Here is an 8,764-nt window from a genome sequence, read left to right as displayed (position 1 = left end):
CTGGTCGCCTCTACTCTGATTTCGTTTCGGAGGCAAAGTCCATCTCCTGCAGCCGGCGGTCTTCGAATCGCCGGCCCGCAGATCGCCCCGACCCGATTCGCTTCTTCGGCGGGAGCCAAACCTGCGCTCCGGGTTCATCCCGCAGTGCAACTGGCGTACACAGCCTTGCAGCCTCGGTGCCAAAGCGCCCGCCACTAAAACGCCTCACTCCCGATCGAATTGACCTAAATAGTATCTGTTTTCTGGACAGCGAGCTGGTTCTCAGTTTTGTCCCAACACGCCTTTTACTCCCAGACAAATTGGGGAAATCCTGCCGGACCAGATTTCTGGGATACTTTCAGCCTCTAAAAAAAAAGTGGTGCGCTGGTCATCAGACCTGGAAGGAAGTGGAAGGGGGCTTAGAATGAAGAGGTTGGCGTTCTGAGCAGGTGCCCAGTTGCCCCTTCCACAAGGATTCATTAATGGGTTGTTTTTTCTCGATTTTCATTTCCGCAGGACCAGACTGGATCTGGCCCATTTTTTTTTAAACTTTGTCTTTCTTTTGTCCCCGTTTTCCCTATCTGACGTAGTTTGGTTCAGACTTGGGAGAATCCCAGTTTCTTCACAGAATCTCTTTCCAACATTACATTTACAGTGGAAAGAACAAAAATGAAATGCAAAATTTCAGTTGTGTAACAGTTCTCACATTTCAAAATTCCTTTGGGACTTGGAGAATTACCAAAGTCCAGAGAGACTGCCCTCCTCTATTGTATTCGGCTCCTTGGAGGTCAATGGAATAGAAGGTTTACCTTGAGCAGCAGAGAAACTGGGCTTCTTAAATGCTCAAGCTAGGAAATTGCACAGTTAGGTGCCAAAATTTAGGAAATCTATTAATTGTCACTCCATTTTTCTGGAGAGGCTAGAGCAGGGGTGTTAAACTCCAGGCCCGGAGGCTGGATCTGGTCCATGGGGTGCGTAGATTTGGCCTGTGGGGCTGCCCTGGAAACAGCAAAGGACCGGTCCACAGTGCCTCTGCCAGCAAAAAGGGAGCTCAGCCCCTCAGGAGGGGGAGTGGCTCGCCTGAGCTCCATTTTTATTGACAGTGGGTTGCAGGAGGCCATCCAAGCTGAAAATGGAGCTCGGGAGCCCTCTTTAGCTGGCAGAGCGCTTGGGCCCCCACAGGCATCCCTGGCATGAGTGATGTCAAGCTGACCACGCCCATCATCGCCACACACCCTACCAAGTCAAACAATCCAGATGTGGCCCTCAATTAAATCAAGTTTGACACCCCTGGCCTAGAGAAAGGGATATAGAAAAGAAAGAACTGTTTGGAATTGCAGAGTCTTCTGGAAATATACAGGAATGAACAAGGAGTCATCATCTCCAAGTATGTTGTAAGTTTGGGTTCCTGCCCAAGGATTCCAACCATACCTACAATGAGTGCAAACTCATTGCATTGCAGCTGGGCATGAAGATATGTTTGGCAATATAGAGACTCATCAAGGGAGATGATGAGCTTCTGGACTGACAGCAGAGAACCTAAACCAGGGGTGTCAAACTCGATTTCATTGAGGGCCACATCAGGGCTGTGTTTGACTTTGAGGGGCTGGGGACTACACGTGGCCAGGGGGTGTGGCTGAGGTGGGCATGGCCCACTCAACATCACTCGTTGAGTTTTTGGCCACAATGGCCTCCTGCAGCCCTCTGCCAGCAAAAATGGTGTCCAGAGAGGCCACATGCCACCCTCCTGGCCTCTGTTTTCAGCCATGACAGGCTCCTGCAGCCCTCTGCTAACAAAAATGGAGCTCAGGGAGGCTGCATGCAGTCCCATGGGCTCCGTTTTTGTTGGCAGAGGCACCACAGGCTGGTCCTTCGCTGTTTCTAGGACACCCCCACGGGCTAGATTTAAGCATCCCGTGGGCTGGATCTGGCCCACAGGCCTTGAATTTGACCCCCCCCCCCGACCTAAACAATCAAAAGGACTCCATCCCAATTTCCTAAAGAAGCTGCACAATCAGTTTCAGTGCTGAGAGGCAGTATATTGTTGCCCAGGTAAAAATATCTGTGATGTGCTAGAGAGCTGACTTGACTAAACAGATCTAGTGACCATTATACTTTTCTTATTTCGTGTTGGAGCAAAGATTACTTCCAAAAAGAACCTGAAAACCATATTGAAGGACTACAAAGAAAAGCCAGAAAGGCAAAAAGGTTTGGTGTAGAGATGATGTTTTTGTCCATCCTTCCAACTAAAAGCCATGGCCCAAGAAAGGTGCAGAAGATTTTGAATTTGAACTGCTGGCTCAAGAAATAGTGTTACTCGGATGATGTTGAATTCCTAGACCATGGTTTTCACAGCATCTACAGAAAAGCTTTTGGTAAAAGATGGGCTGCACCTCACACAAGATATGTAAGCCTGTAAACTGGAGTGGAGAAGATGGATTGACTATACTCAAAATAAATATGGGACTAAGAAATTCCAGATAGTTTATGACTGAAGAAACAAGGAATGATATAATCTGTTTAGAGTTAGCCTAGCAAAGAGGAGTTAAAGCTCAAATGAAAGATGATACTAACTTTTTTTAAAGTTTATTTTAGAATATCTTTGTTAAAGATTTATATCCTGTATTGGTTCTGTAAAGTTGGGGGGGGAGGAGGTTAGGGGGGATTGGTTGGGGAGGGGAGGGGGAGGGAGGTAAACATATGTAAAAGTTTTTTTTCAAAAAATTTCAATAAAAAAAGATATGTAAGCCTGCGTTTGGAAATGCAGAATCGCCTGTGTTGAGTTTAACACTTACCAATAGGAAGAAATGGTTGAGGAAATGGAAGTTGTAGGAAGTTTGGAAAATAGTGATCATGTGATTCTAGAATTCACCATATTGCAGGAAGGAAGAACTGAAGGTGGTTAGGTTAGTATTCTAGATTTCAAGAAAGCTGGCTTCAGTAAGCTAAGGGGAACAGTAGGAAGAATTCTAAAGGTAGACTTCCTGAAGGAAAAAAAGTTGAGAAATTCTGAAAAATAAGATAAACAAACACAACCAATGCCAAATAGAAAAAAAATTGAGACAAACAACCTGATTGGGTGATTGCATAAAGACTTTTCTGACGATCTTACAAACAAAAAGGATAAATTTCAAAATATAGAAAGGGGGGCATATGACAAAAGCCCAACCTTAGGAAATGGCAAGGATGGAGTCAGGAATGAGCTGAGTGTTGCAGTGAACATCAAAATAACAAAAGGAAAAAGGCTTATGGAATTTGGATATGTGCAGAATAAAGGGTCAGTCTACTGGTTGGGAAACATGGCAAGGAGTGATAGCTCACAGGGAGAAGGTTGAACTGTTTAAGTTCTATGTTCATCTTCCTTTTCACGAAAAGAAAAAGTGGTCTAACCTGTCAGAAGATGTACCATAGGGGATAGAAGTCAAAAGTAGTAAGAATAAGACCTTGCTATTTTTAATGAATTCAAGTCATTGGAACCTGATGGGAACTTGAGTACAGGGAAATTGTCAGAATTTGGAGAAAACATTGTTCCAATCTTACAAAGGGGAGGCGGAGCCAGAACAATATATACCAGCCAGCTTGCTTGATATCAGTTCCTGGGAAAATCCTAGGGCATATCAAGCTGTGAGTTTGCCAGTGTTTAGAAAGGAACAAGGATTACTAGAATTACATATCTCCTCCCACTTATGACTATAACCTTGTTGCTTGTATCTTTATGATTTATATTGTTTTGTTTCCTAGTATGATTTGATTGCTTATTAGTAACCTGCGACTAAGTGTTGTATGATTCTTGATGAATGTATTTTTTTTTCTTTTTATGTATACTGAGAGCATATGCACCAAAGACAAATACCTTGTGTGTCCAATCATGCTTGGCCACTAAAGAATTCTATTCTATTCTATTCCGTTCTGTAATATTCTATTCTATTTGCCAGCATGGAATTGTTAAAAATGGGTGGTGCCAGACTAACTTACTTTTTTTTACAGAGACTAAATTAGTAGAGCAAGGGAATGCTTTGGGAGCAGTATACTTGGAGTTTAATAAGGCGTTTGATTAAGTTTACAATAGCTGCCTTCTTGATAAAATGGGACATTGTGAGATAGACGGTCTTCCACCACATTAAGTATGAACTACCAAACTTAACATGCATCCTTAATATATCTCTATCCACATGGAAAGTCATATGTAGTAGAAATACCTCTGGGTTCTGTCTTCGATCTAGCGTTTGTGATGTAATCCAGACAGGAAGCAGACTCAAATAACTAATTCTACTTTATGGTACGGCTATATATTAAGAGAATCTTGCAAATCTGAAAGTACATTTCTTCCATTGCTTTTACAAAGCTTGAGAAACTAGGGAGAGTCCTTCTTGAGATGTCAAACATGCCCACATTCCTGCTGCAGGCTAAGCTGCCTCTTCCAACCACTCCCCTGGCTCTCCCTTTTCTTGATGTCTCCTAAGGTCACTCCCAGATGTTATTACAGTACTCTTCAACATTTTTTTATAAATGACATAGGAAAGAGAAAGGATGGCCAGCAAATTTACCGACAACCCCAAATAGGGATTCTTAACACTTTGGGAGAAAAGCTCAAGTTATAAAGGATCTTGAGAGACTTGAACCCTGGACTGTTTTCAACAAAATGCAGTTCAATGGTGAGAAATATGGATTCTGTAATGAGGTAGAAAAAAATCAGATATACAAGATAGATATTTAGGTGGCTCAGTAGTAGTACTTGTGAGAAGGATGATCCCCAAGGTGCTGCAGCTGCCAAAAGAGCCTTTAAATTGCATCAACAGAAGCAACATAATGTTGAGAGCATGTAAAATGATATTTCTGCTCTAATCTTCACTGCAACTAGTATATTTGTCACAACAATACAAGAAGAATATAGAGGGACTAAAGAGAAAAGCACCAAATATGGTGTGGCATTCAGAGACTAGATCTTATCAAGAGTAGTTGAAAGAACTGGATATGTTTAACTGAAAGAAGAAAAGACTGAGGGGAGACATGATAGGAGACTTCCAATATTTAAAGGGCTCTCACAAGGAAAGGAGTGTGGATTTATTCTCTGTAATTCACAACTGAAAACAATGAATGGAAGATTTAAGGACAGAGCTCCAAACTCAAAATAAGGAGTAATTTCTTAATTATGAGAGTTATTAAAAAGCAGAGCAGCCTACTCCTGGAGTTAATCCATCATGGAGATTTTCAAGAAAAGATTGGACAGCCATTTATCTAGGATGGTTTGAGGATTCCTGTCCAGGCAATGAGTTGGACCAAAAGACTTTGAAGATCCCTTTCAATTCTATGACTTCTAACTAAATTACAACAGGAAAGTGTGGTACTTTTAATAAAGGTATCAGGCATTGTTAGCAATGGGAGGCGTTTTTAAAGGAGTTAAATAAAGATTTGTAATCTCTTTCACACAAACTTTAACTTATCCCCTGGAGAACTCTTATTCGTATTTAGTCAGAATGGCTGTTTGTTATATAGATGTTATATAGGAGACAGTTTTAAGAAGTACAAAAAATGTTCTCAGATTCTGTTTAGTGCTATGAACAGAATTTATGATGGACATTTTCTCTCGCAAGAAATCCACCATTCTCTGCAAACCTGTAATTTATAAGAGCAGTAGTTACCAACTTTATTAACCAGGCAGGATTCAGTTTGGCAAGAAGCCAAGCAGATTTATACTGATGTTTCTGTTCTGACTTAAGATCTAGTGGCCAAGACTTGTTTTATAGATGTGTCCTAGATGGCACTTTTACTCTCAAATGGAAGAGTCAGGCTTCAAATGGCAGGACATCTCATAGATAAGGAGGTCAGCATAATAGCAGAGACTACTGCTTTTGTGACATAAGCACTTGCTGGGCCAGCTGCATGGCCTAAAAAAGGCACCTGGGATAATTAGCACATTTCTTTTAGTCAGTTTTGCTTCTGATGCTTAAGACTCCCTGTCCTAATTTGCTTGCCCTGAACCCTTTGCAGGTTCTACCTTGCCTTTATAGATTTCAGAATTATTATTCCTGATTATGTCCTGATTGACATTATACTTGAGAATGTATCTGTGGCCCTAATAAGAGTGAGACACTTCCTCAAATTATATAGGGCACACATTTTAATAATTAAGCATATGGATCCCAAGTTGATTATCAATGCTGCTGATAGGATGTAATGACCTAATGCTTGTAGTATAATATCTAGTACTTTTCCTTTTCTCTCTCATGTGTTTATACCTACCTTGGTGTCAGAGATGTTTGGGTATTAAGAATATGTATGTGTTCTGTTTAGTGCTATGAACATTTAATTTGTGTTCCAGCCACACACTTATCTGTTACAAGTGATATCATTCTAAAATATCTGTCCAATGGCTTACAGAAATCTTTTGAATTTTGGTATCTATTTCCAAGAATTCCTATCTGTAAATATCCATTTTGTTTCTTTGTAGATACTTAAAGTATTTTTATTTACTTCAACAAACTTTTTAATATTGAGTGAATTTTGCTTTTACAAAGCAATCTGTTTTCTGCATACTTCAAAAGGAAAGCAATAAGGTAAGTTCCATCAAAAATTGAATCTCTAATAAAACAAAAAAAATGTTCTCTGTCCCATATTTGGTTATTATATGTTAAAATTTAATAAAAATGTCATCAATCCTGCTATTATTTTTGTTTAGACATTTTTACATACTAGCATTAGATTTGCTTTCTGTTTTGTTGTCTGTAAGTAAATTTAAAAAACCGATTGAGTAGAATGTATGCTATGCTTTACAATGGTCTTCATTGTTTTTAAAGTTAATTGACTTATATCACATGCCATAGTCATATAATTTGTTCTAGAATAAATTAATAGCACATCCAAAATGACTAAATGATTTTATCAAGTACTGAAATTAATAGGTTTATTATATATCAAATCCTCAAACGAATATACATAGGAAGACCAGTTATATCGGACATTTGTAAAAAAAAAATCTGTTTTTTTAAAAAAAATATGTCATTAGGTGAGGTACAGCGAAAAAAATATGCAACTAATGAGGCTGTATAACATTTCAGATTCAGTCTTAAAAAGGGGTTTCAGAGCACAAACAGAACACCTACCGACCACACCTTAAATTATTTCTCCAGAATGTCACACCCGTATTTACTTAGTTAACTCAGATTTTACTGGGAAATATATCTCAATTATTAAAATAAGCCTTAATCTCATGCATGCATAGCTTGAGTAGTGGAATAAATCTGCTGAAAGCTTATCTACGTTCCATATTTTCCTAAATATATTTATTTATTTAACATATGGCTTCCTAAAAATAAATATGGCAATTTTTTTTTCTTTAAACTGAATGATTTTTTAAAAATGAAGTGTATATTATTTTTTCTGCAGCAAAGCATAATATACTACCAGCTCCTATAACTGTTACTAAATAGTGATATTTGGGCACAAATCTAAGTAGTGCTCATAATAGAATAAGATTGCACCTGGGCCACAACAGGTGGCTATAGAATCAATGAAACAAACAAATAAAATTGCAACTAACCTTTGCATGAGATTGCTCCCAATCATGTGCATAGTTGTACATCCTGGTTCAAAGCCCCAAATCCCACCTGTTGCTTTAAAAGGAGCTGAGTGCCCAGGGTATTCATCAGGATCCTTTTGCTGTGCTAATTTGTTTTTGCTATCTCAACCATTGCTCAAATTGAAAATATAACAAACTAAATTATGTTTGTTACTTTTTGGTTTTTAATGTATACATGGTATGAATTCTTTGTTTCAATTATGAATACAGTGGGGCAAAGAAGTATTTAGTCAGCCACCAATTGTGCAAGTTCTCCCACTTAAAAAGATGAGAGAGACCTGTAATTGACATCATAAGTAGACCTCAACTATAAAAGACAAAATGAGAAATCAAATCCAGACAATCACATTGTTTGATTTGGAAAGAATTTTTTTGCAAATTATGGTGGAAAATAAGTATTTGGCCAATATCAAAAGTTCATCTCAATACTTTGTTATATATCCTTTGTTGGCAATGACAGAGGTCAAACATTTTCTGTAAGTGTTCACAAGGTTGGCACACACTGTTGCTGGTATGTTGGCCCATTCTTCCATGCAGATCTCCTCTAGAGCAGTGATGTTTTGGGGCTGTTGCTGGGCAACACGGACTTTCAACTCCCTCCAAAGGTTTTCTATGGGGTTGAGATCTGGAGACTGGCTAGGCCACTCCAGGACCTTGAAAATGCTTCTTACGTAGCCACTCCTTCGTTGCCTGGGCGGTGTGTTTGGGATCATTGTGATGCTGAAAGACCCAGCCACGTTTCATCTTCAATGCCTTTGCTGATGGAAGCTGGTTTGCACTTAAAATCTCACGATACATGGCCCCATTCATTCTTTCTGTACATGGATCAGTCGTCCTGGTCCCTTTGCAGAGAAACAGCCCCAAAGCATGATGTTGCCACCCCCGTGCTTCACAGTAAGTATGGTGATCGTTGGATGCAACTCAGCATTCTCTTTCCTCCAAACACGACGAGTTGTGTTTCTACTAAACAATTCTACTTTGGTTTCATCTGACTATATGACATTATCCCAATCTTCTTCTGGATCATCCAAATGCTCTTTAGCAAACTTCAGATGGGCCCGGACATGTACTGGCTTAAGCAGGGGGACACGTCTGGCACTGCAGAATCTGAGTCCCTGGGCGGCGTAGTGTGTTACTGATGGTAGCCTTTGTTACATTGGTCCCAGCTCTCTGCAGGTCATTCACCAGGTCGCCCCGTGTGGTTCT

This window comes from Thamnophis sirtalis, unplaced genomic scaffold (assembly GCF_051295495.1).
Source record: "Thamnophis sirtalis isolate CommonGarterSnake01/CBP01778 unplaced genomic scaffold, rThaSir2_p1.2 scaffold_5, whole genome shotgun sequence".
In the NCBI taxonomy this organism is placed as follows: Eukaryota; Metazoa; Chordata; class Lepidosauria; order Squamata; family Natricidae; genus Thamnophis; species Thamnophis sirtalis.
The sequence above is the reverse complement of the archived record's forward strand: the minus strand, read 5'-3'. Positions refer to the sequence as shown.